The sequence below is a fragment of the Pseudophryne corroboree genome, chromosome 1 (assembly GCF_028390025.1).
Source record: "Pseudophryne corroboree isolate aPseCor3 chromosome 1, aPseCor3.hap2, whole genome shotgun sequence".
Classification (NCBI taxonomy): Eukaryota; Metazoa; Chordata; class Amphibia; order Anura; family Myobatrachidae; genus Pseudophryne; species Pseudophryne corroboree.
The window spans coordinates 117,432,138-117,457,104 of record NC_086444.1 but is presented as its reverse complement, the minus strand read 5'-3'; the positions used below and the strand labels follow the sequence as shown (position 1 = coordinate 117,457,104).

Genomic DNA, 24,967 nt, shown 5'->3' with positions numbered 1-24,967 from the left:
CCAATTTAAGAACCCATTGAGACATAGGACGGTGCACTGCCTGTTGCTTTTCATATGGAGATGAGGGTTGCAGCTACTGTAACTGTGCCCGACTGCTTTTATGACATGACGGTATGCAAATTCATCTGCTGCAGTGTGCCCTGGGAAGGATTTGCACTAGTTGTGCGCATAGTTTGGGGGTGCTTCAGGAACAGTCACCCTTCCGCCTTCCCATGTCAACGTGAAGAGATGCAGCCTCCCTGCAGTTTTCTTTTCCCGTCCCCTGCCGAGAGTTCACTTGTCATGGCTCCGGTCAACCTCCTTCACTTGACGGGGGTGTGCCCAAGCAGGGGCCCTCCTGAGCCCTAGTCCAACTCATACTTACCTGGCAGGGGAGATACCATGATCACGAAGGTGGTTCTCCCAGGGCGAGGCTCATCCATTGCACTCCGGGTGTGCTGACCCCTGCGATTTCCCCAAATGCGGGAAACTCGACTGCATAATTTGTGGTAGTGGGGGACTGCGTTCGCGCTTTCCCCTGATCATCTCTGGTAAAAGTCAGATCTTTTTGTGTGCTGCTGGTGCTGTCTCTTCCTTTGCTGTTTCCATCCTTTTCTTCATTTCAACCCTCCCTCCACTGGACCCCTGTGCCCGTTAAGGTGCGCTTCTATCTTTCACTCAGCGCTCTCTTCTCATCTCTTCTCCTGTGCGCTGGCTGCATGCTTCCTTGCTTTTTCCGGCCTTGTACTGTGCTTCGCATATACAACCAATACAGGGCGCTGCAGGACCCACACGGTTTCACTTGCTTTGTAAAGTAGGCCCCCAGATTGTGTCAGATATGAGGGGGAGAGAGAAAAAAAACTTTGCTCCCTCATTTCATGCAGTAGCTTGTCTACTTTGTAAAATGGTAGGCCTCGCTGGGCTGCCGTAGTCTTCCTACACATAGTAAGCGTTTAAATTGAGGCGGCGAAAACTAGAAGAAAGAGAGCATTTTTGGTTTGCGTGCAGATTTTGGGCAGGTGGATTGGTGGCAAAACACAAAGTATTTGTCTATGGTGCTTATAAGACGGGGGACAAAAGAAAAAAAATCACATTTGCTTTTGGTTCACTTGCTTGAGAAATACGCTTTTTGGGCCATTTGGGTGAAACAACTTTTGACGTGTTCAAATCAGTAAAAAGACTAATGGCTTTTTTGAGACTACAAAGTCTTTTGAAAGAAAAAAAAAACAAACAAAAACCAAGGTATAATTTGTGTGAGTGCCGCAGGGGGGATAAGAAAGAAAGAAAAAATAAATAAAAAGAAATCCGTGACGACGACGTTCGGACGAGCGCTAACGTCGGAAAATGGTCTTGGTGCGAGGATGAGAAAACCCTCAGCAGCGAGGGGGTTAAATCTCAAGCTGCCTTTTATATTTTATTTTCCAATTTAAGAACCCATTGAGACATAGGACGGTGCACTGCCTGTTGCTTTTCATATGGAGATGAGGGTTGCAGCTACTGTAACTGTGCCCGACTGCTTTTATGACATGACGGTATGCAAATTCATCTGCTGCAGTGTGCCCTGGGAAGGATTTGCACTAGTTGTGCGCATAGTTTGGGGGTGCTTCAGGAACAGTCACCCTTCCGCCTTCCCATGTCAACGTGAAGAGATGCAGCCTCCCTGCAGTTTTCTTTTCCCGTCCCCTGCCGAGAGTTCACTTGTCATGGCTCCGGTCAACCTCCTTCACTTGACGGGGGTGTGCCCAAGCAGGGGCCCTCCTGAGCCCTAGTCCAACTCATACTTACCTGGCAGGGGAGATACCATGATCACGAAGGTGGTTCTCCCAGGGCGAGGCTCATCCATTGCACTCCGGGTGTGCTGACCCCTGCGATTTCCCCAAATGAGGGAAACTCGACTGCATAATTTGTGGTAGTGGGGGACTGCGTTCGCGCTTTCCCCTGATCATCTCTGGTAAAAGTCAGATCTTTTTGTGTGCTGCTGGTGCTGTCTCTTCCTTTGCTGTTTCCACCCTTTTCTTCATTTCAACTCTCCCTCCACTGGACCCCTGTGCCCGTTAAGGTGCGCTTCTATCTTTCACTCAGCGCTCTCTTCTCATCTCTACTCCTGTGCGCTGGCTGTATGCTTCCTTGCTTTTTCCGGCCTTGTACTGTGCTTCGCATATACAACCAATACAGGGCGCTGCAGGACCCACACGGTTTCACTTGCTTTGTAAAGTAGGCCCCCAGATTGTGTCAGATATGAGGGGGAGAGAGAAAAAAAACTTTGCTCCCTCATTTCATGCAGTAGCTTGTCTACTTTGTAAAATGGTAGGCCTCGCTGGGCTGCCGTAGTCTTCCTACACATAGTAAGCGTTTAAATTGAGGCGGCGAAAACTAGAAGAAAGAGAGCATTTTTGGTTTGCGTGCAGATTTTGGGCAGGTGGATTGGTGGCAAAACACAAAGTATTTGTCTATGGTGCTTATAAGACAGGGGACAAAAGAAAAAAAATCACATTTGCTTTTGGTTCACTTGCTTGAGAAATACGCTTTTTGGGCCATTTGGGTGAAACAACTTTTGACGTGTTCAAATCAGTAAAAAGACTAATGGCTTTTTTGAGACTACAAAGTCTTTTGAAAGAAAAAAAAAAAAAAAAAAAAAAACCAAGGTATAATTTGTGTAAGTGCCGCAGGGGGGATAAGAAAGAAAGAAAAAATAAATAAAAAGAAATCCGTGACGACGACGTTCGGACGAGCGCTAACGTCGGAAAATGGTCTCGGTGCGAGGATGAGAAAACCCTCAGCAGCGAGGGGGTTAAATCTCAAGCTGCCTTTTATATTTTATTTTCCAATTTAAGAACCCATTGAGACATAGGACGGTGCACTGCCTGTTGCTTTTCATATGGAGATGAGGGTTGCAGCTACTGTAACTGTGCCCGACTGCTTTTATGACATGACGGTATGCAAATTCATCTGCTGCAGTGTGCCCTGGGAAGGATTTGCACTAGTTGTGCGCATAGTTTGGGGGTGCTTCAGGAACAGTCACCCTTCCGCCTTCCCATGTCAACGTGAAGAGATGCAGCCTCCCTGCAGTTTTCTTTTCCCGTCCCCTACCGAGAGTTCACTTGTCATGGCTCCGGTCAACCTCCTTCACTTGACGGGGGTGTGCCCAAGCAGGGGCCCTCCTGAGCCCTAGTCCAACTCATACTTACCTGGCAGGGGAGATACCATGATCACGAAGGTGGTTCTCCCAGGGCGAGGCTCATCCATTGCACTCCGGGTGTGCTGATCCCTGCGATTTCCCCAAATGCGGGAAACTCGACTGCATAATTTGTGGTAGTGGGGGACTGCGTTCGCGCTTTCCCCTCATCATCTCTGGTAAAAGTCAGATCTTTTTGTGTGCTGCTGGTGCTGTCTCTTCCTTTGCTGTTTCCATCCTTTTCTTCATTTCAACTTTTCCTCCACTGGACCCCTGTGCCCGTTAAGGTGCGCTTCTATCTTTCACTCAGCGCTCTCTTCTCATCTCTTCTCCTGTGCGCTGGCTGCATGCTTCCTTGCTTTTTCCGGCCTTGTACTGTGCTTCGCATATACAACCAATACAGGGCGCTGCAGGACCCACACGGTTTCACTTGCTTTGTAAAGTAGGCCCCCAGATTGTGTCAGATATGAGGGGGAGAGAGAAAAAAAACTTTGCTCCCTCATTTCATGCAGTAGCTTGTCTACTTTGTAAAATGGTAGGCCTCGCTGGGCTGCCGTAGTCTTCCTACACATAGTAAGCGTTTAAATTGAGGCGGCGAAAACTAGAAGAAAGAGAGCATTTTTGGTTTGCGTGCAGATTTTGGGCAGGTGGATTGGTGGCAAAACACAAAGTATTTGTCTATGGTGCTTATAAGACGGGGGACAAAAGAAAAAAAATCACATTTGCTTTTGGTTCACTTGCTTGAGAAATACGCTTTTTGGGCCATTTGGGTGAAACAACTTTTGACGTGTTCAAATCAGTAAAAAGACTAATGGCTTTTTTGAGACTACAAAGTCTTTTGAAAGAAAAAACAAACAAACAAAAACCAAGGTATAATTTGTGTGAGTGCCGCAGGGGGGATAAGAAAGAAAGAAAAAATAAATAAAAATAAATCCGTGACGACAACGTTCGGACGAGCGCTAACGTCGGAAAATGGTCTCGGTGCGAGGATGAGAAAACCCTCAGCAGCGAGGGGGTTAAATCTCAAGCTGCCTTTTATATTTTATTTTCCAATTTAAGAACCCATTGAGACATAGGACGGTGCACTGCCTGTTGCTTTTCATATGGAGATGAGGGTTGCAGCTACTGTAACTGTGCCCGACTGCTTTTATGACATGACGGTATGCAAATTCATCTGCTGCAGTGTGCCCTGGGAAGGATTTGCACTAGTTGTGCGCATAGTTTGGGGGTGCTTCAGGAACAGTCACCCTTCCGCCTTCCCATGTCAACGTGAAGAGATGCAGCCTCCCTGCAGTTTTCTTTTCCCGTCCCCTGCCGAGAGTTCACTTGTCATGGCTCCGGTCAACCTCCTTCACTTGACGGGGGTGTGCCCAAGCAGGGGCCCTCCTGAGCCCTAGTCCAACTCATACTTACCTGGCAGGGGAGATACCATGATCACGAAGGTGGTTCTCCCAGGGCGAGGCTCATCCATTGCACTCCGGGTGTGCTGACCCCTGCGATTTCCCCAAATGCGGGAAACTCGACTGCATAATTTGTGGTAGTGGGGGACTGCGTTCGCGCTTTCCCCTGATCATCTCTGGTAAAAGTCAGATCTTTTTGTGTGCTGCTGGTGCTGTCTCTTCCTTTGCTGTTTCCATCCTTTTCTTCATTTCAACCCTCCCTCCACTGGACCCCTGTGCCCGTTAAGGTGCGCTTCTATCTTTCACTCAGCGCTCTCTTCTCATCTCTTCTCCTGTGCGCTGGCTGCATGCTTCCTTGCTTTTTCCGGCCTTGTACTGTGCTTCGCATATACAACCAATACAGGGCGCTGCAGGACCCACACGGTTTCACTTGCTTTGTAAAGTAGGCCCCCAGATTGTGTCAGATATGAGGGGGAGAGAGAAAAAAAACTTTGCTCCCTCATTTCATGCAGTAGCTTGTCTACTTTGTAAAATGGTAGGCCTCGCTGGGCTGCCGTAGTCTTCCTACACATAGTAAGCGTTTAAATTGAGGCGGCGAAAACTAGAAGAAAGAGAGCATTTTTGGTTTGCGTGCAGATTTTGGGCAGGTGGATTGGTGGCAAAACACAAAGTATTTGTCTATGGTGCTTATAAGACGGGGGACAAAAGAAAAAAAATCACATTTGCTTTTGGTTCACTTGCTTGAGAAATACGCTTTTTGGGCCATTTGGGTGAAACAACTTTTGACGTGTTCAAATCAGTAAAAAGACTAATGGCTTTTTTGAGACTACAAAGTCTTTTGAAAGAAAAAAAAAACAAACAAAAACCAAGGTATAATTTGTGTGAGTGCCGCAGGGGGGATAAGAAAGAAAGAAAAAATAAATAAAAAGAAATCCGTGACGACGACGTTCGGACGAGCGCTAACGTCGGAAAATGGTCTTGGTGCGAGGATGAGAAAACCCTCAGCAGCGAGGGGGTTAAATCTCAAGCTGCCTTTTATATTTTATTTTCCAATTTAAGAACCCATTGAGACATAGGACGGTGCACTGCCTGTTGCTTTTCATATGGAGATGAGGGTTGCAGCTACTGTAACTGTGCCCGACTGCTTTTATGACATGACGGTATGCAAATTCATCTGCTGCAGTGTGCCCTGGGAAGGATTTGCACTAGTTGTGCGCATAGTTTGGGGGTGCTTCAGGAACAGTCACCCTTCCGCCTTCCCATGTCAACGTGAAGAGATGCAGCCTCCCTGCAGTTTTCTTTTCCCGTCCCCTGCCGAGAGTTCACTTGTCATGGCTCCGGTCAACCTCCTTCACTTGACGGGGGTGTGCCCAAGCAGGGGCCCTCCTGAGCCCTAGTCCAACTCATACTTACCTGGCAGGGGAGATACCATGATCACGAAGGTGGTTCTCCCAGGGCGAGGCTCATCCATTGCACTCCGGGTGTGCTGACCCCTGCGATTTCCCCAAATGAGGGAAACTCGACTGCATAATTTGTGGTAGTGGGGGACTGCGTTCGCGCTTTCCCCTGATCATCTCTGGTAAAAGTCAGATCTTTTTGTGTGCTGCTGGTGCTGTCTCTTCCTTTGCTGTTTCCACCCTTTTCTTCATTTCAACTCTCCCTCCACTGGACCCCTGTGCCCGTTAAGGTGCGCTTCTATCTTTCACTCAGCGCTCTCTTCTCATCTCTACTCCTGTGCGCTGGCTGCATGCTTCCTTGCTTTTTCCGGCCTTGTACTGTGCTTCGCATATACAACCAATACAGGGCGCTGCAGGACCCACACGGTTTCACTTGCTTTGTAAAGTAGGCCCCCAGATTGTGTCAGATATGAGGGGGAGAGAGAAAAAAAACTTTGCTCCCTCATTTCATGCAGTAGCTTGTCTACTTTGTAAAATGGTAGGCCTCGCTGGGCTGCCGTAGTCTTCCTACACATAGTAAGCGTTTAAATTGAGGCGGCGAAAACTAGAAGAAAGAGAGCATTTTTGGTTTGCGTGCAGATTTTGGGCAGGTGGATTGGTGGCAAAACACAAAGTATTTGTCTATGGTGCTTATAAGACAGGGGACAAAAGAAAAAAAATCACATTTGCTTTTGGTTCACTTGCTTGAGAAATACGCTTTTTGGGCCATTTGGGTGAAACAACTTTTGACGTGTTCAAATCAGTAAAAAGACTAATGGCTTTTTTGAGACTACAAAGTCTTTTGAAAGAAAAAAAAAACAAAAAAAAAACCAAGGTATAATTTGTGTGAGTGCCGCAGGGGGGATAAGAAAGAAAGAAAAAATAAATAAAAAGAAATCCGTGACGACGACGTTCGGACGAGCGCTAACGTCGGAAAATGGTCTCGGTGCGAGGATGAGAAAACCCTCAGCAGCGAGGGGGTTAAATCTCAAGCTGCCTTTTATATTTTATTTTCCAATTTAAGAACCCATTGAGACATAGGACGGTGCACTGCCTGTTGCTTTTCATATGGAGATGAGGGTTGCAGCTACTGTAACTGTGCCCGACTGCTTTTATGACATGACGGTATGCAAATTCATCTGCTGCAGTGTGCCCTGGGAAGGATTTGCACTAGTTGTGCGCATAGTTTGGGGGTGCTTCAGGAACAGTCACCCTTCCGCCTTCCCATGTCAACGTGAAGAGATGCAGCCTCCCTGCAGTTTTCTTTTCCCGTCCCCTGCCGAGAGTTCACTTGTCATGGCTCCGGTCAACCTCCTTCACTTGACGGGGGTGTGCCCAAGCAGGGGCCCTCCTGAGCCCTAGTCCAACTCATACTTACCTGGCAGGGGAGATACCATGATCACGAAGGTGGTTCTCCCGGAGCGAGGCTCATCCATTGCACTCCGGGTGTGCTGACCCCTGCGATTTCCCCAAATGCGGGAAACTCGACTGCATAATTTGTGGTAGTGGGGGACTGCGTTTGCGCTTTCCCCTCATCATCTCTGGTAAAAGTCAGATCTTTTTGTGTGCTGCTGGTGCTGTCTCTTCCTTTGCTGTTTCCATCCTTTTCTTCATTTCAACCCTCCCTCCACTGGACCCCTGTGCCCGTTAAGGTGCGCTTCTATCTTTCACTCAGCGCTCTCTTCTCATCTCTTCTCCTGTGCGCTGGCTGCATGCTTCCTTGCTTTTTCCGGCCTTGTACTGTGCTTCGCATATACAACCAATACAGGGCGCTGCAGGACCCACACGGTTTCACTTGCTTTGTAAAGTAGGCCCCCAGATTGTGTCAGATATGAGGGGGAGAGAGAAAAAAAACTTTGCTCCCTCATTTCATGCCGTAGCTTGTCTACTTTGTAAAATGGTAGGCCTCGCTGGGCTGCCGTAGTCTTCCTACACATAGTAAGTGTTTAAATTGAGGCGGCGAAAACTAGAAGAAAGAGAGCATTTTTGGTTTGCGTGCAGATTTTGGGCAGGTGGATTGGTGGCAAAACACAAAGTATTTGTCTATGGTGCTTATAAGACGGGGGACAAAAGAAAAAAAATCACATTTGCTTTTGGTTCACTTGCTTGAGAAATACGCTTTTTGGGCCATTTGGGTGAAACAACTTTTGACGTGTTCAAATCAGTAAAAAGACTAATGGCTTTTTTGAGACTACAAAGTCTTTTGAAAGAAAAAACAAACAAACAAAAACCAAGGTATAATTTGTGTGAGTGCCGCAGGGGGGATAAGAAAGAAAGAAAAAATAAATAAAAAGAAATCCGTGACGACGACGTTCGGACGAGCGCTAACGTCGGAAAATGGTCTCGGTGCGAGGATGAGAAAACCCTCAGCAGCGAGGGGGTTAAATCTCAAGCTGCCTTTTATATTTTATTTTCCAATTTAAGAACCCATTGAGACATAGGACGGTGCACTGCCTGTTGCTTTTCATATGGAGATGAGGGTTGCAGCTACTGTAACTGTGCCCGACTGCTTTTATGACATGACGGTATGCAAATTCATCTGCTGCAGTGTGCCCTGGGAAGGATTTGCACTAGTTGTGCGCATAGTTTGGGGGTGCTTCAGGAACAGTCACCCTTCCGCCTTCCCATGTCAACGTGAAGAGATGCAGCCTCCCTGCAGTTTTCTTTTCCCGTCCCCTACCGAGAGTTCACTTGTCATGGCTCCGGTCAACCTCCTTCACTTGACGGGGGTGTGCCCAAGCAGGGGCCCTCCTGAGCCCTAGTCCAACTCATACTTACCTGGCAGGGGAGATACCATGATCACGAAGGTGGTTCTCCCAGGGCGAGGCTCATCCATTGCACTCCGGGTGTGCTGATCCCTGCGATTTCCCCAAATGCGGGAAACTCGACTGCATAATTTGTGGTAGTGGGGGACTGCGTTCGCGCTTTCCCCTCATCATCTCTGGTAAAAGTCAGATCTTTTTGTGTGCTGCTGGTGCTGTCTCTTCCTTTGCTGTTTCCATCCTTTTCTTCATTTCAACTTTTCCTCCACTGGACCCCTGTGCCCGTTAAGGTGCGCTTCTATCTTTCACTCAGCGCTCTCTTCTCATCTCTACTCCTGTGCGCTGGCTGCATGCTTCCTTGCTTTTTCCGGCCTTGTACTGTGCTTCGCATATACAACCAATACAGGGCGCTGCAGGACCCACACGGTTTCACTTGCTTTGTAAAGTAGGCCCCCAGATTGTGTCAGATATGAGGGGGAGAGAGAAAAAAAACTTTGCTCCCTCATTTCATGCAGTAGCTTGTCTACTTTGTAAAATGGTAGGCCTCGCTGGGCTGCCGTAGTCTTCCTACACATAGTAAGCGTTTAAATTGAGGCGGCGAAAACTAGAAGAAAGAGAGCATTTTTGGTTTGCGTGCAGATTTTGGGCAGGTGGATTGGTGGCAAAACACAAAGTATTTGTCTATGGTGCTTATAAGACGGGGGACAAAAGAAAAAAAATCACATTTGCTTTTGGTTCACTTGCTTGAGAAATACGCTTTTTGGGCCATTTGGGTGAAACAACTTTTGACGTGTTCAAATCAGTAAAAAGACTAATGGCTTTTTTGAGACTACAAAGTCTTTTGAAAGAAAAAACAAACAAACAAAAACCAAGGTATAATTTGTGTGAGTGCCGCAGGGGGGATAAGAAAGAAAGAAAAAATAAATAAAAAGAAATCCGTGACGACGACGTTCGGACGAGCGCTAACGTCGGAAAATGGTCTCGGTGCGAGGATGAGAAAACCCTCAGCAGCGAGGGGGTTAAATCTCAAGCTGCCTTTTATATTTTATTTTCCAATTTAAGAACCCATTGAGACATAGGACGGTGCACTGCCTGTTGCTTTTCATATGGAGATGAGGGTTGCAGCTACTGTAACTGTGCCCGACTGCTTTTATGACATGACGGTATGCAAATTCATCTGCTGCAGTGTGCCCTGGGAAGGATTTGCACTAGTTGTGCGCATAGTTTGGGGGTGCTTCAGGAACAGTCACCCTTCCGCCTTCCCATGTCAACGTGAAGAGATGCAGCCTCCCTGCAGTTTTCTTTTCCCGTCCCCTGCCGAGAGTTCACTTGTCATGGCTCCGGTCAACCTCCTTCACTTGACGGGGGTGTGCCCAAGCAGGGGCCCTCCTGAGCCCTAGTCCAACTCATACTTACCTGGCAGGGGAGATACCATGATCACGAAGGTGGTTCTCCCAGAGCGAGGCTCATCCATTGCACTCCGGGTGTGCTGACCCCTGCGATTTCCCCAAATGCGGGAAACTCGACTGCATAATTTGTGGTAGTGGGGGACTGCGTTTGCGCTTTCCCCTCATCATCTCTGGTAAAAGTCAGATCTTTTTGTGTGCTGCTGGTGCTGTCTCTTCCTTTGCTGTTTCCATCCTTTTCTTCATTTCAACCCTCCCTCCACTGGACCCCTGTGCCCGTTAAGGTGCGCTTCTATCTTTCACTCAGCGCTCTCTTCTCATCTCTTCTCCTGTGCGCTGGCTGCATGCTTCCTTGCTTTTTCCGGCCTTGTACTGTGCTTCGCATATACAACCAATACAGGGCGCTGCAGGACCCACACGGTTTCACTTGCTTTGTAAAGTAGGCCCCCAGATTGTGTCAGATATGAGGGGGAGAGAGAATAAAAACTTTGCTCCCTCATTTCATGCAGTAGCTTGTCTACTTTGTAAAATGGTAGGCCTCGCTGGGCTGCCGTAGTCTTCCTACACATAGTAAGCGTTTAAATTGAGGCGGCGAAAACTAGAAGAAAGAGAGCATTTTTGGTTTGCGTGCAGATTTTGGGCAGGTGGATTGGTGGCAAAACACAAAGTATTTGTCTATGGTGCTTATAAGACGGGGGACAAAAGAAAAAAAATCACATTTGCTTTTGGTTCACTTGCTTGAGAAATACGCTTTTTGGGCCATTTGGGTGAAACAACTTTTGACGTGTTCAAATCAGTAAAAAGACTAATGGCTTTTTTGAGACTACAAAGTCTTTTGAAAGAAAAAACAAACAAACAAAAACCAAGGTATAATTTGTGTGAGTGCCGCAGGGGGGATAAGAAAGAAAGAAAAAATAAATAAAAAGAAATCCGTGACGATGACGTTCGGACGAGCGCTAACGTCGGAAAATGGTCTCGGTGCGAGGATGAGAAAACCCTCAGCAGCGAGGGGGTTAAATCTCAAGCTGCCTTTTATATTTTATTTTCCAATTTAAGAACCCATTGAGACATAGGACGGTGCACTGCCTGTTGCTTTTCATATGGAGATGAGGGTTGCAGCTACTGTAACTGTGCCCGACTGCTTTTATGACATGACGGTATGCAAATTCATCTGCTGCAGTGTGCCCTGGGAAGGATTTGCACTAGTTGTGCGCATAGTTTGGGGGTGCTTCAGGAACAGTCACCCTTCCGCCTTCCCATGTCAACGTGAAGAGATGCAGCCTCCCTGCAGTTTTCTTTTCCCGTCCCCTGCCGAGAGTTCACTTGTCATGGCTCCGGTCAACCTCCTTCACTTGACGGGGGTGTGCCCAAGCAGGGGCCCTCCTGAGCCCTAGTCCAACTCATACTTACCTGGCAGGGGAGATACCATGATCACGAAGGTGGTTCTCCCAGAGCGAGGCTCATCCATTGCACTCCGGGTGTGCTGACCCCTGCGATTTCCCCAAATGCGGGAAACTCGACTGCATAATTTGTGGTAGTGGGGGACTGCGTTCGCGCTTTCCCCTCATCATCTCTGGTAAAAGTCAGATCTTTTTGTGTGCTGCTGGTGCTGTCTCTTCCTTTGCTGTTTCCATCCTTTTCTTCATTTCAACTTTTCCTCCACTGGACCCCTGTGCCCGTTAAGGTGCGCTTCTATCTTTCACTCAGCGCTCTCTTCTCATCTCTACTCCTGTGCGCTGGCTGCATGCTTCCTTGCTTTTTCCGGCCTTGTACTGTGCTTCGCATATACAACCAATACAGGGCGCTGCAGGACCCACACGGTTTCACTTGCTTTGTAAAGTAGGCCCCCAGATTGTGTCAGATATGAGGGGGAGAGAGAAAAAAAACTTTGCTCCCTCATTTCATGCAGTAGCTTGTCTACTTTGTAAAATGGTAGGCCTCGCTGGGCTGCCGTAGTCTTCCTACACATAGTAAGCGTTTAAATTGAGGCGGCGAAAACTAGAAGAAAGAGAGCATTTTTGGTTTGCGTGCAGATTTTGGGCAGGTGGATTGGTGGCAAAACACAAAGTATTTGTCTATGGTGCTTATAAGACGGGGGACAAAAGAAAAAAAATCACATTTGCTTTTGGTTCACTTGCTTGAGAAATACGCTTTTTGGGCCATTTGGGTGAAACAACTTTTGACGTGTTCAAATCAGTAAAAAGACTAATGGCTTTTTTTAAACTACAAAGTCTTTTGAAAGAAAAAACAAACAAACAAAAACCAAGGTATAATTTGTGTGAGTGCCGCAGGGGGGATAAGAAAGAAAGAAAAAATAAATAAAAAGAAATCCGTGACGACGACGTTCGGACGAGCGCTAACGTCGGAAAATGGTCTCGGTGCGAGGATGAGAAAACCCTCAGCAGCGAGGGGGTTAAATCTCAAGCTGCCTTTTATATTTTATTTTCCAATTTAAGAACCCATTGAGACATAGGACGGTGCACTGCCTGTTGCTTTTCATATGGAGATGAGGGTTGCAGCTACTGTAACTGTGCCCGACTGCTTTTATGACATGACGGTATGCAAATTCATCTGCTGCAGTGTGCCCTGGGAAGGATTTGCACTAGTTGTGCGCATAGTTTGGGGGTGCTTCAGGAACAGTCACCCTTCCGCCTTCCCATGTCAACGTGAAGAGATGCAGCCTCCCTGCAGTTTTCTTTTCCCGTCCCCTGCCGAGAGTTCACTTGTCATGGCTCCGGTCAACCTCCTTCACTTGACGGGGGTGTGCCCAAGCAGGGGCCCTCCTGAGCCCTAGTCCAACTCATACTTACCTGGCAGGGGAGATACCATGATCACGAAGGTGGTTCTCCCAGGGTGAGGCTCATCCATTGCACTCCGGGTGTGCTGACCCCTGCGATTTCCCCAAATGCGGGAAACTCGACTGCATAATTTGTGGTAGTGGGGGACTGCGTTCGCGCTTTCCCCTCATCATCTCTGGTAAAAGTCAGATCTTTTTGTGTGCTGCTGGTGCTGTCTCTTCCTTTGCTGTTTCCATCCTTTTCTTCATTTCAACTTTTCCTCCACTGGACCCCTGTGCCCGTTAAGGTGCGCTTCTATCTTTCACTCAGCGCTCTCTTCTCATCTCTACTCCTGTGCGCTGGCTGCATGCTTCCTTGCTTTTTCCGGCCTTGTACTGTGCTTCGCATATACAACCAATACAGGGCGCTGCAGGACCCACACGGTTTCACTTGCTTTGTAAAGTAGGCCCCCAGATTGTGTCAGATATGAGGGGGAGAGAGAAAAAAAACTTTGCTCCCTCATTTCATGCAGTAGCTTGTCTACTTTGTAAAATGGTAGGCCTCGCTGGGCTGCCGTAGTCTTCCTACACATAGTAAGCGTTTAAATTGAGGCGGCGAAAACTAGAAGAAAGAGAGCATTTTTGGTTTGCGTGCAGATTTTGGGCAGGTGGATTGGTGGCAAAACACAAAGTATTTGTCTATGGTGCTTATAAGACGGGGGACAAAAGAAAAAAAATCACATTTGCTTTTGGTTCACTTGCTTGAGAAATACGCTTTTTGGGCCATTTGGGTGAAACAACTTTTGACGTGTTCAAATCAGTAAAAAGACTAATGGCTTTTTTGAGACTACAAAGTCTTTTGAAAGAAAAAACAAACAAACAAAAACCAAGGTATAATTTGTGTGAGTGCCGCAGGGGGGATAAGAAAGAAAGAAAAAATAAATAAAAAGAAATCCGTGACGACGACGTTCGGACGAGCGCTAACGTCGGAAAATGGTCTCGGTGCGAGGATGAGAAAACCCTCAGCAGCGAGGGGGTTAAATCTCAAGCTGCCTTTTATATTTTATTTTCCAATTTAAGAACCCATTGAGACATAGGACGGTGCACTGCCTGTTGCTTTTCATATGGAGATGAGGGTTGCAGCTACTGTAACTGTGCCCGACTGCTTTTATGACATGACGGTATGCAAATTCATCTGCTGCAGTGTGCCCTGGGAAGGATTTGCACTAGTTGTGCGCATAGTTTGGGGGTGCTTGAGGAACAGTCACCCTTCCGCCTTCCCATGTCAACGTGAAGAGATGCAGCCTCCCTGCAGTTTTCTTTTCCCGTCCCCTGCCGAGAGTTCACTTGTCATGGCTCCGGTCAACCTCCTTCACTTGACGGGGGTGTGCCCAAGCAGGGGCCCTCCTGAGCCCTAGTCCAACTCATACTTACCTGGCAGGGGAGATACCATGATCACGAAGGTGGTTCTCCCAGAGCGAGGCTCATCCATTGCACTCCGGGTGTGCTGACCCCTGCGATTTCCCCAAATGCGGGAAACTCGACTGCATAATTTGTGGTAGTGGGGGACTGCGTTTGCGCTTTCCCCTCATCATCTCTGGTAAAAGTCAGATCTTTTTGTGTGCTGCTGGTGCTGTCTCTTCCTTTGCTGTTTCCATCCTTTTCTTCATTTCAACCCTCCCTCCACTGGACCCCTGTGCCCGTTAAGGTGCGCTTCTATCTTTCACTCAGCGCTCTCTTCTCATCTCTTCTCCTGTGCGCTGGCTGCATGCTTCCTTGCTTTTTCCGGCCTTGTACTGTGCTTCGCATATACAACCAATACAGGGCGCTGCAGGACCCACACGGTTTCACTTGCTTTGTAAAGTAGGCCCCCAGATTGTGTCAGATATGAGGGGGAGAGAGAATAAAAACTTTGCTCCCTCATTTCATGCAGTAGCTTGTCTACTTTGTAAAATGGTAGGCCTCGCTGGGCTGCCGTAGTCTTCCTACACATAGTAAGCGTTTAAATTGAGGCGGCGAAAACTAGAAGAAAGAGAGCATTTTTGGTTTGCGTGCAGATTTTGGGCAGGTGGATTGGTGGCAAAACACAAAGTATTTGTCTATGGTGCTTATAAGACGGGGGACAAAAGAAAAAAAATCACATTTGCTTTTGGTTCACTTGCTTGAGAAATACGCTTTTTGGGCCATTTGGGTGAAACAACTTTTGACGTGTTCAAATCAGTAAAAAGACTAATGGCTTTTTTGAGACTACAAAGTCTTTTGAAAGAAAAAACAAACAAACAAAAACCAAGGTATAATTTGTGTGAGTGCCGCAGGGGGGATAAGAAAGAAAGAAAAAATAAATAAAAAGAAATCCGTGACGACGACGTTCGGACGAGCGCTAACGTCGGAAAATGGTCTCGGTGCGAGGATGAGAAAACCCTCAGCAGCGAGGGGGTTAAATCTCAAGCTGCCTTTTATATTTTATTTTCCAATTTAAGAACCCATTGAGACATAGGACGGTGCACTGCCTGTTGCTTTTCATATGGAGATGAGGGTTGCAGCTACTGTAACTGTGCCCGACTGCTTTTATGACATGACGGTATGCAAATTCATCTGCTGCAGTGTGCCCTGGGAAGGATTTGCACTAGTTGTGCGCATAGTTTGGGGGTGCTTCAGGAACAGTCACCCTTCCGCCTTCCCATGTCAACGTGAAGAGATGCAGCCTCCCTGCAGTTTTCTTTTCCCGTCCCCTGCCGAGAGTTCACTTGTCATGGCTCCGGTCAACCTCCTTCACTTGACGGGGGTGTGCCCAAGCAGGGGCCCTCCTGAGCCCTAGTCCAACTCATACTTACCTGGCAGGGGAGATACCATGATCACGAAGGTGGTTCTCCCAGGGCGAGGTTCATCCATTGCACTCCAGGTGTGCTGACCCCTGCGATTTCCCCAAATGCGGGAAACTCGACTGCATAATTTGTGGTAGTGGGGGACTGCGTTCGCGCTTTCCCCTGATCATCTCTGGTAAAAGTCAGATCTTTTTGTGTGCTGCTGGTGCTGTCTCTTCCTTTGCTGTTTCCATCCTTTTCTTCATTTCAACCCTCCCTCCACTGGACCTCTGTGCCCGTTAAGGTGCGCTTCTATCTTTCACTCAGCGCTCTCTTCTCATCTCTTCTCCTGTGCGCTGGCTGCATGCTTCCTTGCTTTTTCCGGCCTTGTACTGTGCTTCGCATATACAACCAATACAGGGCGCTGCAGGACCCACACGGTTTCACTTGCTTTGTAAAGTAGGCCCCCAGATTGTGTCAGATATGAGGGGGAGAGAGAAAAAAAACTTTGCTCCCTCATTTCATGCAGTAGCTTGTCTACTTTGTAAAATGGTAGGCCTCGCTGGGCTGCCGTAGTCTTCCTACACATAGTAAGCGTTTAAATTGAGGCGGCGAAAACTAGAAGAAAGAGAGCATTTTTGGTTTGCGTGCAGATTTTGGGCAGGTGGATTGGTGGCAAAACACAAAGTATTTGTCTATGGTGCTTATAAGACGGGGGACAAAAGAAAAAAAATCACATTTGCTTTTGGTTCACTTGCTTGAGAAATACGCTTTTTGGGCCATTTGGGTGAAACAACTTTTGACGTGTTCAAATCAGTAAAAAGACTAATGGCTTTTTTGAGACTACAAAGTCTTTTGAAAGAAAAAACAAACAAACAAAAACCAAGGTATAATTTGTGTGAGTGCCGCAGGGGGGATAAGAAAGAAAGAAAAAATAAATAATAAGAAATCCGTGACGACAACGTTCGGATGAGCGCTAACGTCGGAAAATGGTCTCGGTGCGAGGATGAGAAAACCCTCAGCAGCGAGGGGGTTAAATCTCAAGCTGCCTTTTATATTTTATTTTCCAATTTAAGAACCCATTGAGACATAGGACGGTGCACTGCCTGTTGCTTTTCATATGGAGATGAGGGTTGCAGCTACTGTAACTGTGCCCGACTGCTTTTATGACATGACGGTATGCAAATTCATCTGCTGCAGTGTGCCCTGGGAAGGATTTGCACTAGTTGTGCGCATAGTTTGGGGGTGCTTCAGGAACAGTCACCCTTCCGCCTTCCCATGTCAACGTGAAGAGATGCAGCCTCCCTGCAGTTTTCTTTTCCCGTCCCCTGCCGAGAGTTCACTTGTCATGGCTCCGGTCAACCTCCTTCACTTGACGGGGGTGTGCCCAAGCAGGGGCCCTCCTGAGCCCTAGTCCAACTCATACTTACCTGGCAGGGGAGATACCATGATCACGAAGGTGGTTCTCCCAGGGCGAGGCTCATCCATTGCACTCCGGGTGTGCTGACCCCTGCGATTTCCCCAAATGCGGGAAACTCGACTGCATAATTTGTGGTAGTGGGGGACTGCGTTTGCGCTTTCCCCTCATCATCTCTGGTAAAAGTCAGATCTTTTTGTGTGCTGCTGGTGCTGTCTCTTCCTTTGCTGTTTCCATCCTTTTCTTCATTTCAACCCTCCCTCCACTGGACCCCTGTGCCCGTTAAGGTGCGCTTCTATCTTTCACTCAGCGCTCTCTTCTCATCTCTTCTCCTGTGCGCTGGCTGCATGCTTCCTTGCTTTTTCCGGCCTTGTACTGTGCTTCGCATATACAACCAATACAGGGCGCTGCAGGACCCACACGGTTTCACTTGCTTTGTAAAGTAGGCCCCCAGATTGTGTCAGATATGAGGGGGAGAGAGAAAAAAAACTTTGCTCCCTCATTTCATGCAGTAGCTTGTCTACTTTGTAAAATGGTAGGCCTCGCTGGGCTGCCGTAGTCTTCCTACACATAGTAAGCGTTTAAATTGAGGCGGCGAAAACTAGAAGAAAGAGAGCATTTTTGGTTTGCGTGCAGATTTTGGGCAGGTGGATTGGTGGCAAAACACAAAGTATTTGTCTATGGTGCTTATAAGACGGGGGACAAAAGAAAAAAAATCACATTTGCTTTTGGTTCACTTGCTTGAGAAATACGCTTTTTGGGCCATTTGGGTGAAACAACTTTTGACGTGTTCAAATCAGTAAAAAGACTAATGGCTTTTTTGAGACTACAAAGTCTTTTGAAAGAAAAAACAAACAAACAAAAACCAAGGTATAATTTGTGTGAGTGCCGCAGGGGGGATAAGAAAGAAAGAAAAAATAAATAAAAAGAAATCCGTGACGACGACGTTCGGACGAGCGCTAACGTCGGAAAATGGTCTCGGTGCGAGGATGAGAAAACCCTCAGCAGCGAGGGGGTTAAATCTCAAGCTGCCTTTTATATTTTATTTTCCAATTTAAGAACCCATTGAGACATAGGACGGTGCACTGCCTGTTGCTTTTCATATGGAGATGAGGGTTGCAGCTACTGTAACTGTGCCCGACTGCTTTTATGACATGACGGTATGCAAATTCATCTGCTGCAGTGTGCCCTGGGAAGGATTTGCACTAGTTGTGCGCATAGTTTGGGGGTGCTTCAGGAACAGTCACCCTTCCGCCTTCCCATGTCAACGTGAAGAGATGCAGCCTCCCTGCAGTTTTCTTTTCCCGTCCCCTACCGAGAGTTCACTTGTCATGGCTCCGGTCAACCTCCTTCACTTGACGGGGGTGTGCCCAAGCAGGGGCCCTCCTGAGCCCTAGTCCAACTCATACTTACCTGGCAGGGGAGATACCATGATCACGAAGGTGGTTCTCCCAGGGCGAGGCTCATCCATTGCACTCCGGGTGTGCTGATCCCTGCGATTTCCCCAAATGCGGGAAACTCGACTGCATAATTTGTGGTAGTGGGGGACTGCGTTCGCGCTTTCCCCTCATCATCTCTGGTAAAAGTCAGATCTTTTTGTGTGCTGCTGGTGCTGTCTCTTCCTTTGCTGTTTCCATCCTTTTCTTCATTTCAACTTTTCCTCCACTGGACCCCTGTGCACGTTAAGGTGCGCTTCTATCTTTCACTCAGCGCTCTCTTCTCCTGTGCGCTGGCTGCATGCTTCCTTGCTTTTTCCGGCCTTGTACTGTGCTTCGCATATACAACCAATACAGGGCGCTGCAGGACCCACACGGTTTCACTTGCTTTGTAAAGTAGGCCCCCAGATTGTGTCAGATATGAGGGGGAGAGAGAAAAAAAACTTTGCTCCCTCATTTCATGCAGTAGCTTGTCTACTTTGTAAAATGGTAGGCCTCGCTGGGCTGCCGTAGTCTTCCTACACATAGTATGCGTTTAAATTGAGGCGGCGAAAACTAGAAGAAAGAGAGCATTTTTGGTTTGCGTGCAGATTTTGGGCAGGTGGATTGGTGGCAAAACACAAAGTATTTGTCTATGGTGCTTATAAGACGGGGGACAAAAGAAAAAAAATCACATTTGCTTTTGGTTCACTTGCTTGAGAAATACGCTTTTTGGGCCATTTGGGTGAAACAACTTTTGACGTGTTCAAATCAGTAAAAAGACTAATGGCTTTTTTGAGACTACAAAGTCTTTTGAAAGAAAAAAAACAAAAACAAAAACCAAGGTATAATTTGTGTGAGTGCCGCAGGGGGGATAAGAAAGAAAGAAAAAATAAATAAAAAGAAATCCGTGACGACGACGTTCGGACGAGCGCTAACGTCGGAAAATGGTCTCGGTGCGAGGATGAGAAAACCCTCAGCAGCGAGGGGGTTAAATCTCAAGCTGCCTTTTATATTTTATTTTCCAATTTAAGAACCCATTGAGACATAGGACGGTGCACTGCCTGTTGCTTTTCATATGGAGATGAGGGTTGCAGCTACTGTAACTGTGCCCGACTGCTTTTATGACATGACGGTATGCAAATTAATCTGCTGCAGTGTGCCCTGGGAAGGATTTGCACTAGTTGTGCGCATAGTTTGGGGGTGCTTCAGGAACAGTCACCCTTCCGCCTTCCCATGTCAACGTGAAGAGATGCAGCCTCCCTGCAGTTTTCTTTTCCCGTCCCCTGCCGAGAGTTCACTTGTCATGGCTCCGGTCAACCTCCTTCACTTGACGGGGGTGTGCCCAAGCAGGGGCCCTCCTGAGCCCTAGTCCAACTCATACTTACCTGGCAGGGGAGATACCATGATCACGAAGGTGGTTCTCCCAGGGCGAGGCTCATCCATTGCACTCCGGGTGTGCTGACCCCTGCGATTTCCCCAAATGCGGGAAACTCGACTGCATAATTTGTGGTAGTGGGGGACTGCGTTTGCGCTTTCCCCTCATCATCTCTGGTAAAAGTCAGATCTTTTTGTGTGCTGCTGGTGCTGTCTCTTCCTTTGCTGTTTCCATCCTTTTCTTCATTTCAACCCTCCCTCCACTGGACCCCTGTGCCCGTTAAGGTGCGCTTCTATCTTTCACTCAGCGCTCTCTTCTCATCTCTTCTCCTGTGCGCTGGCTGCATGCTTCCTTGCTTTTTCCGGCCTTGTACTGTGCTTCGCATATACAACCAATACAGGGCGCTGCAGGACCCACACGGTTTCACTTGCTTTGTAAAGTAGGCCCCCAGATTGTGTCAGATATGAGGGGGAGAGAGAAAAAAAACTTTGCTCCCTCATTTCATGCAGTAGCTTGTCTACTTTGTAAAATGGTAGGCCTCGCTGGGCTGCCGTAGTCTTCCTACACATAGTAAGCGTTAAAATTGAGGCGGCGAAAACTAGAAGAAAGAGAGCATTTTTGGTTTGCGTGCAGATTTTGGGCAGGTGGATTGGTGGCAAAACACAAAGTATTTGTCTATGGTGCTTATAAGACGGGGGACAAAAGAAAAAAATCACATTTGCTTTTGGTTCACTTGCTTGAGAAATACGCTTTTTGGGCCATTTGGGTGAAACAACTTTTGACGTGTTCAAATCAGTAAAAAGACTAATGGCTTTTTTGAGACTACAAAGTCTTTTGAAAGAAAAAAAAAACAAACAAAAACCAAGGTATAATTTGTGTGAGTGCCGCAGGGGGGATAAGAAAGAAAGAAAAAATAAATAAAAAGAAATCCGTGACGACGACGTTCGGACGAGCGCTAACGTCGGAAAATGGTCTCGGTGCGAGGATGAGAAAACCCTCAGCAGCGAGGGGGTTAAATCTCAAGCTGCCTTTTATATTTTATTTTCCAATTTAAGAACCCATTGAGACATAGGACGGTGCACTGCCTGTTGCTTTTCATATGGAGATGAGGGTTGCAGCTACTGTAACTGTGCCCGACTGCTTTTATGACATGACGGTATGCAAATTCATCTGCTGCAGTGTGCCCTGGGAAGGATTTGCACTAGTTGTGCGCATAGTTTGGGGGTGCTTCAGGAACAGTCACCCTTCCGCCTTCCCATGTCAACGTGAAGAGATGCAGCCTCCCTGCAGTTTTCTTTTCCCGTCCCCTGCCGAGAGTTCACTTGTCATGGCTCCGGTCAACCTCCTTCACTTGACGGGGGTGTGCCCAAGCAGGGGCCCTCCTGAGCCCTAGTCCAACTCATACTTACCTGGCAGGGGAGATACCATGATCACGAAGGTGGTTCTCCCAGGGCGAGGCTCATCCATTGCACTCCGGGTGTGCTGACCCCTGCGATTTCCCCAAATGCAGGAAACTCGACTGCATAATTTGTGGTAGTGGGGGACTGCGTTCGCGCTTTCTCCTGATCATCTCTGGTAAAAGTCAGATCTTTTTGTGTGTTGCTGGTGCTGTCTCTTCCTTTGCTGTTTCCATCCTTTTCTTCATTTCAACCCTCCCTCCACTGGACCCCTGTGCCCGTTAAGGTGCGCTTCTATCTTTCACTCAGCGCTCTCTTCTCATCTCTTCTCCTGTGCGCTGGCTGCATGCTTCCTTGCTTTTTCCGGCCTTGTACTGTGCTTCGCATATACAACCAATACAGGGCGCTGCAGGACCCACACGGTTTCACTTGCTTTGTAAAGTAGGCCCCCAGATTGTGTCAGATATGAGGGGGAGAGAGAAAAAAAACTTTGCTCCCTCATTTCATGCAGTAGCTTGTCTACTTTGTAAAATGGTAGGCCTCGCTGGGCTGCCGTAGTCTTCCTACACATAGTATGCGTTTAAATTGAGGCGGCGAAAACTAGAAGAAAGAGAGCATTTTTGGTTTGCGTGCAGATTTTGGGCAGGTGGATTGGTGGCAAAACACAAAGTATTTGTCTATGGTGCTTATAAGACGGGGGACAAAAGAAAAAAAATCACATTTGCTTTTGGTTCACTTGCTTGAGAAATACGCTTTTTGGGCCATTTGGGTGAAACAACTTTTGACGTGTTCAAATCAGTAAAAAGACTAATGGCTTTTTTGAGACTACAAAGTCTTTTAAAGAAAAAAAAAACAAACAAAAACCAAGGTATAATTTGTGTGAGTGCCGCAGGGGGGATAAGAAAGAAAGAAAAAATAAATAAAAAGAAATCCGTGACGACGACGTTCGGACGAGCGCTAACGTCGGAAAATGGTCTCGGTGCGAGGATGAGAAAACCCTCAGCAGCGAGGGGGTTAAATCTCAAGCTGCCTTTTATATTTTATTTTCCAATTTAAGAACCCATTGAGACATAGGACGGTGCACTGCCTGTTGCTTTTCATATGGAGATGAGGGTTGCAGCTACTGTAACTGTGCCCGACTGCTTTTATGACATGCGGTATGCAAATTCATCTGCTGCAGTGTGCCCTGGGAAGGATTTGCACTAGTTGTGCGCATAGTTTGGGGGTGCTTCAGGAACAGTCACCCTTCCGCCTTCCCATGTCAACGTGAAGAGATGCAGCCTCCCTGCAGTTTTCTTTTCCCGTCCCCTGCCGAGAGTTCACTTGTCATGGCTCCGGTCAACCTCCTTCACTTGACGGGGGTGTGCCCAAGCAGGGGCCCTCCTGAGCCCTAGTCCAACCTATACTTACCTGGCAGGGGAGATACCATGATCACGAAGGTGGTTCTCCCAGGGCGAGGCTCATCCATTGCACTCCGGGTGTGCTGACCCCTGCGATTTCCCCAAATGTGGGAAACTCGACTGCATAATTTGTGGTAGTGGGGGACTGCGTTCGCGCTTTCCCCTCATCATCTCTGGTAAAAGTCAGATCTTTTTGTGTGTGTGGTGCTGTCTCTTCCTTTGCTGTTTCCATCCTTTTCTTCATTTCAACTTTTCCTCCACTGGACCCCTGTGCCCGTTAAGGTGCGCTTCTATCTTTCACTCAGCGCTCTCTTCTCATCTCTTCTCCTGTGCGCTGGCTGCATGCTTCCTTGCTTTTTCCGGCCTTGTACTGTGCTTCGCATATACAACCAATACAGGGCGCTGCAGGACCCACACGGTTTCACTTGCTTTGTAAAGTAGGCCCCCAGATTGTGTCAGATATGAGGGGGAGAGAGTAAAAAAACTTTGCTCCCTCATTTCATGCAGTAGCTTGTCTACTTTGTAAAATGGTAGGCCTCGCTGGGCTGCCGTAGTCTTCCTACACATAGTAAGCGTTTAAATTGAGGCGGCGAAAACTAGAAGAAAGAGAGCATTTTTGGTTTGCGTGCAGATTTTGGGCAGGTGGATTGGTGGCAAAACACAAAGTATTTGTCTATGGTGCTTATAAGACGGGGGACAAAAGAAAAAAAATCACATTTGCTTTTGGTTCACTTGCTTGAGAAATACGCTTTTTGGGCCATTTGGGTGAAACAACTTTTGACGTGTTCAAATCAGTAAAAAGACTAATGGCTTTTTTGAGACTACAAAGTCTTTTGAAAGAAAAAACAAACAAACAAAAACCAAGGTATAATTTGTGTGAGTGCCGCAGGGGGGATAAGAAAGAAAGAAAAAATAAATAAAAAGAAATCCGTGACGACGACGTTCGGACGAGCGCTAACGTCGGAAAATGGTCTCGCTCGGTGCGAGGATGAGAAAACCCTCAGCAGCGAGGGGGTTAAATCTCAAGCTGCCTTTTATATTTTATTTTCCAATTTAAGAACCCATTGAGACATAGGACGGTGCACTGCCTGTTGCTTTTCATATGGAGATGAGGGTTGCAGCTACTGTAACTGTGCCCGACTGCTTTTATGACATGACGGTCTGCAAATTCATCTGCTGCAGTGTGCCCTGGGAAGGATTTGCACTAGTTGTGCGCATAGTTTGGGGGTGCTTCAGGAACAGTCACCCTTCCGCCTTCCCATGTCAACGTGAAGAGATGCAGCCTCCCTGCAGTTTTCTTTTCCCGTCCCCTGCCGAGAGTTCACTTGTCATGGCTCCGGTCAACCTCCTTCACTTGACGGGGGTGTGCCCAAGCAGGGGCCCTCCTGAGCCCTAGTCCAACTCATACTTACCTGGCAGGGGAGATACCATGATCACGAAGGTGGTTCTCCCAGGGCGAGGCTCATCCATTGCACTCCGGGTGTGCTGACCCCTGCGATTTCCCCAAATGCGGGAAACTCGACTGCATAATTTGTGGTAGTGGGGGACTGCGTTCGCGCTTTCCCCTGATCATCTCTGGTAAAAGTCAGATCTTTTTGTGTGCTGCTGGTGCTGTCTCTTCCTTTGCTGTTTCCATCCTTTTCTTCATTTCAACTTTTCCTCCACTGGACCCCTGTGCCCGTTAAGGTGCGCTTCTATCTTTCACTCAGCGCTCTCTTCTCATCTCTTCTCCTGTGCGCTGGCTGCATGCTTCCTTGCTTTTTCCGGCCTTGTACTGTGCTTCGCATATACAACCAATACAGGGCGCTGCAGGACCCACACGGTTTCACTTGCTTTGTAAAGTAGGCCCCCAGATTGTGTCAGATATGAGGGGGAGAGAGAAAAAAAACTTTGCTCCCTCATTTCATGCAGTAGCTTGTCTACTTTGTAAAATGGTAGGCCTCGCTGGGCTGCCGTAGTCTTCCTACACATAGTAAGCGTTTAAATTGAGGCGGCGAAAACTAGAAGAAAGAGAGCATTTTTGGTTTGCATGCAGATTTTGGGCAGGTGGATTGGTGGCAAAACACAAAGTATTTGTCTATGGTGCTTATAAGACGGGGGACAAAAGAAAAAAAATCACATTTGCTTTTGGTTCACTTGCTTGAGAAATACGCTTTTTGGGCCATTTGGGTGAAACAACTTTTGACGTGTTCAAATCAGTAAAAAGACTAATGGCTTTTTTG

The 24,967-nt window shown here is 47.5% G+C and overlaps 18 non-coding genes across 18 annotated transcripts; all 18 read left to right on the top strand.

Annotated features, from left to right (window-relative positions):
• Window positions 1-356: 356 nt before the first annotated feature.
• LOC134957013 (U1 spliceosomal RNA) lies at window positions 357-520 on the top strand. Its single transcript, XR_010186391.1, has one exon. It is a non-coding gene; the product is annotated as a U1 spliceosomal RNA (small nuclear RNA).
• A 1,236-nt stretch (window positions 521-1,756) lies between these two features.
• Window positions 1,757-1,920, top strand: LOC134957600 (U1 spliceosomal RNA). The gene has a single exon (XR_010186680.1). It is a non-coding gene; the product is annotated as a U1 spliceosomal RNA (small nuclear RNA).
• A 1,239-nt stretch (window positions 1,921-3,159) lies between these two features.
• Window positions 3,160-3,323, top strand: LOC134957675 (U1 spliceosomal RNA). Its single transcript, XR_010186709.1, has one exon. It is a non-coding gene; the product is annotated as a U1 spliceosomal RNA (small nuclear RNA).
• A 1,236-nt stretch (window positions 3,324-4,559) lies between these two features.
• Window positions 4,560-4,723, top strand: LOC134957008 (U1 spliceosomal RNA). The gene has a single exon (XR_010186385.1). It is a non-coding gene; the product is annotated as a U1 spliceosomal RNA (small nuclear RNA).
• A 1,236-nt stretch (window positions 4,724-5,959) lies between these two features.
• LOC134957594 (U1 spliceosomal RNA) lies at window positions 5,960-6,123 on the top strand. Its single transcript, XR_010186679.1, has one exon. It is a non-coding gene; the product is annotated as a U1 spliceosomal RNA (small nuclear RNA).
• A 1,237-nt stretch (window positions 6,124-7,360) lies between these two features.
• On the top strand, window positions 7,361-7,524 carry LOC134958745 (U1 spliceosomal RNA). Its single transcript, XR_010187105.1, has one exon. It is a non-coding gene; the product is annotated as a U1 spliceosomal RNA (small nuclear RNA).
• Window positions 7,525-8,760: 1,236 nt separating this feature from the next.
• On the top strand, window positions 8,761-8,924 carry LOC134957674 (U1 spliceosomal RNA). The gene has a single exon (XR_010186708.1). It is a non-coding gene; the product is annotated as a U1 spliceosomal RNA (small nuclear RNA).
• Window positions 8,925-10,160: 1,236 nt separating this feature from the next.
• LOC134958532 (U1 spliceosomal RNA) lies at window positions 10,161-10,324 on the top strand. Its single transcript, XR_010187050.1, has one exon. It is a non-coding gene; the product is annotated as a U1 spliceosomal RNA (small nuclear RNA).
• A 1,236-nt stretch (window positions 10,325-11,560) lies between these two features.
• Window positions 11,561-11,724, top strand: LOC134958394 (U1 spliceosomal RNA). Its single transcript, XR_010186988.1, has one exon. It is a non-coding gene; the product is annotated as a U1 spliceosomal RNA (small nuclear RNA).
• A 1,236-nt stretch (window positions 11,725-12,960) lies between these two features.
• Window positions 12,961-13,124, top strand: LOC134955138 (U1 spliceosomal RNA). Its single transcript, XR_010185899.1, has one exon. It is a non-coding gene; the product is annotated as a U1 spliceosomal RNA (small nuclear RNA).
• A 1,236-nt stretch (window positions 13,125-14,360) lies between these two features.
• Window positions 14,361-14,524, top strand: LOC134958529 (U1 spliceosomal RNA). The gene has a single exon (XR_010187049.1). It is a non-coding gene; the product is annotated as a U1 spliceosomal RNA (small nuclear RNA).
• A 1,236-nt stretch (window positions 14,525-15,760) lies between these two features.
• LOC134958759 (U1 spliceosomal RNA) lies at window positions 15,761-15,924 on the top strand. Its single transcript, XR_010187109.1, has one exon. It is a non-coding gene; the product is annotated as a U1 spliceosomal RNA (small nuclear RNA).
• Window positions 15,925-17,160: 1,236 nt separating this feature from the next.
• On the top strand, window positions 17,161-17,324 carry LOC134957562 (U1 spliceosomal RNA). Its single transcript, XR_010186664.1, has one exon. It is a non-coding gene; the product is annotated as a U1 spliceosomal RNA (small nuclear RNA).
• Window positions 17,325-18,560: 1,236 nt separating this feature from the next.
• LOC134957671 (U1 spliceosomal RNA) lies at window positions 18,561-18,724 on the top strand. Its single transcript, XR_010186707.1, has one exon. It is a non-coding gene; the product is annotated as a U1 spliceosomal RNA (small nuclear RNA).
• A 1,226-nt stretch (window positions 18,725-19,950) lies between these two features.
• Window positions 19,951-20,114, top strand: LOC134957553 (U1 spliceosomal RNA). Its single transcript, XR_010186661.1, has one exon. It is a non-coding gene; the product is annotated as a U1 spliceosomal RNA (small nuclear RNA).
• A 1,235-nt stretch (window positions 20,115-21,349) lies between these two features.
• Window positions 21,350-21,513, top strand: LOC134958820 (U1 spliceosomal RNA). Its single transcript, XR_010187121.1, has one exon. It is a non-coding gene; the product is annotated as a U1 spliceosomal RNA (small nuclear RNA).
• Window positions 21,514-22,747: 1,234 nt separating this feature from the next.
• LOC134955027 (U1 spliceosomal RNA) lies at window positions 22,748-22,911 on the top strand. The gene has a single exon (XR_010185889.1). It is a non-coding gene; the product is annotated as a U1 spliceosomal RNA (small nuclear RNA).
• A 1,238-nt stretch (window positions 22,912-24,149) lies between these two features.
• LOC134957000 (U1 spliceosomal RNA) lies at window positions 24,150-24,313 on the top strand. Its single transcript, XR_010186372.1, has one exon. It is a non-coding gene; the product is annotated as a U1 spliceosomal RNA (small nuclear RNA).
• Window positions 24,314-24,967: the final 654 nt, after the last annotated feature.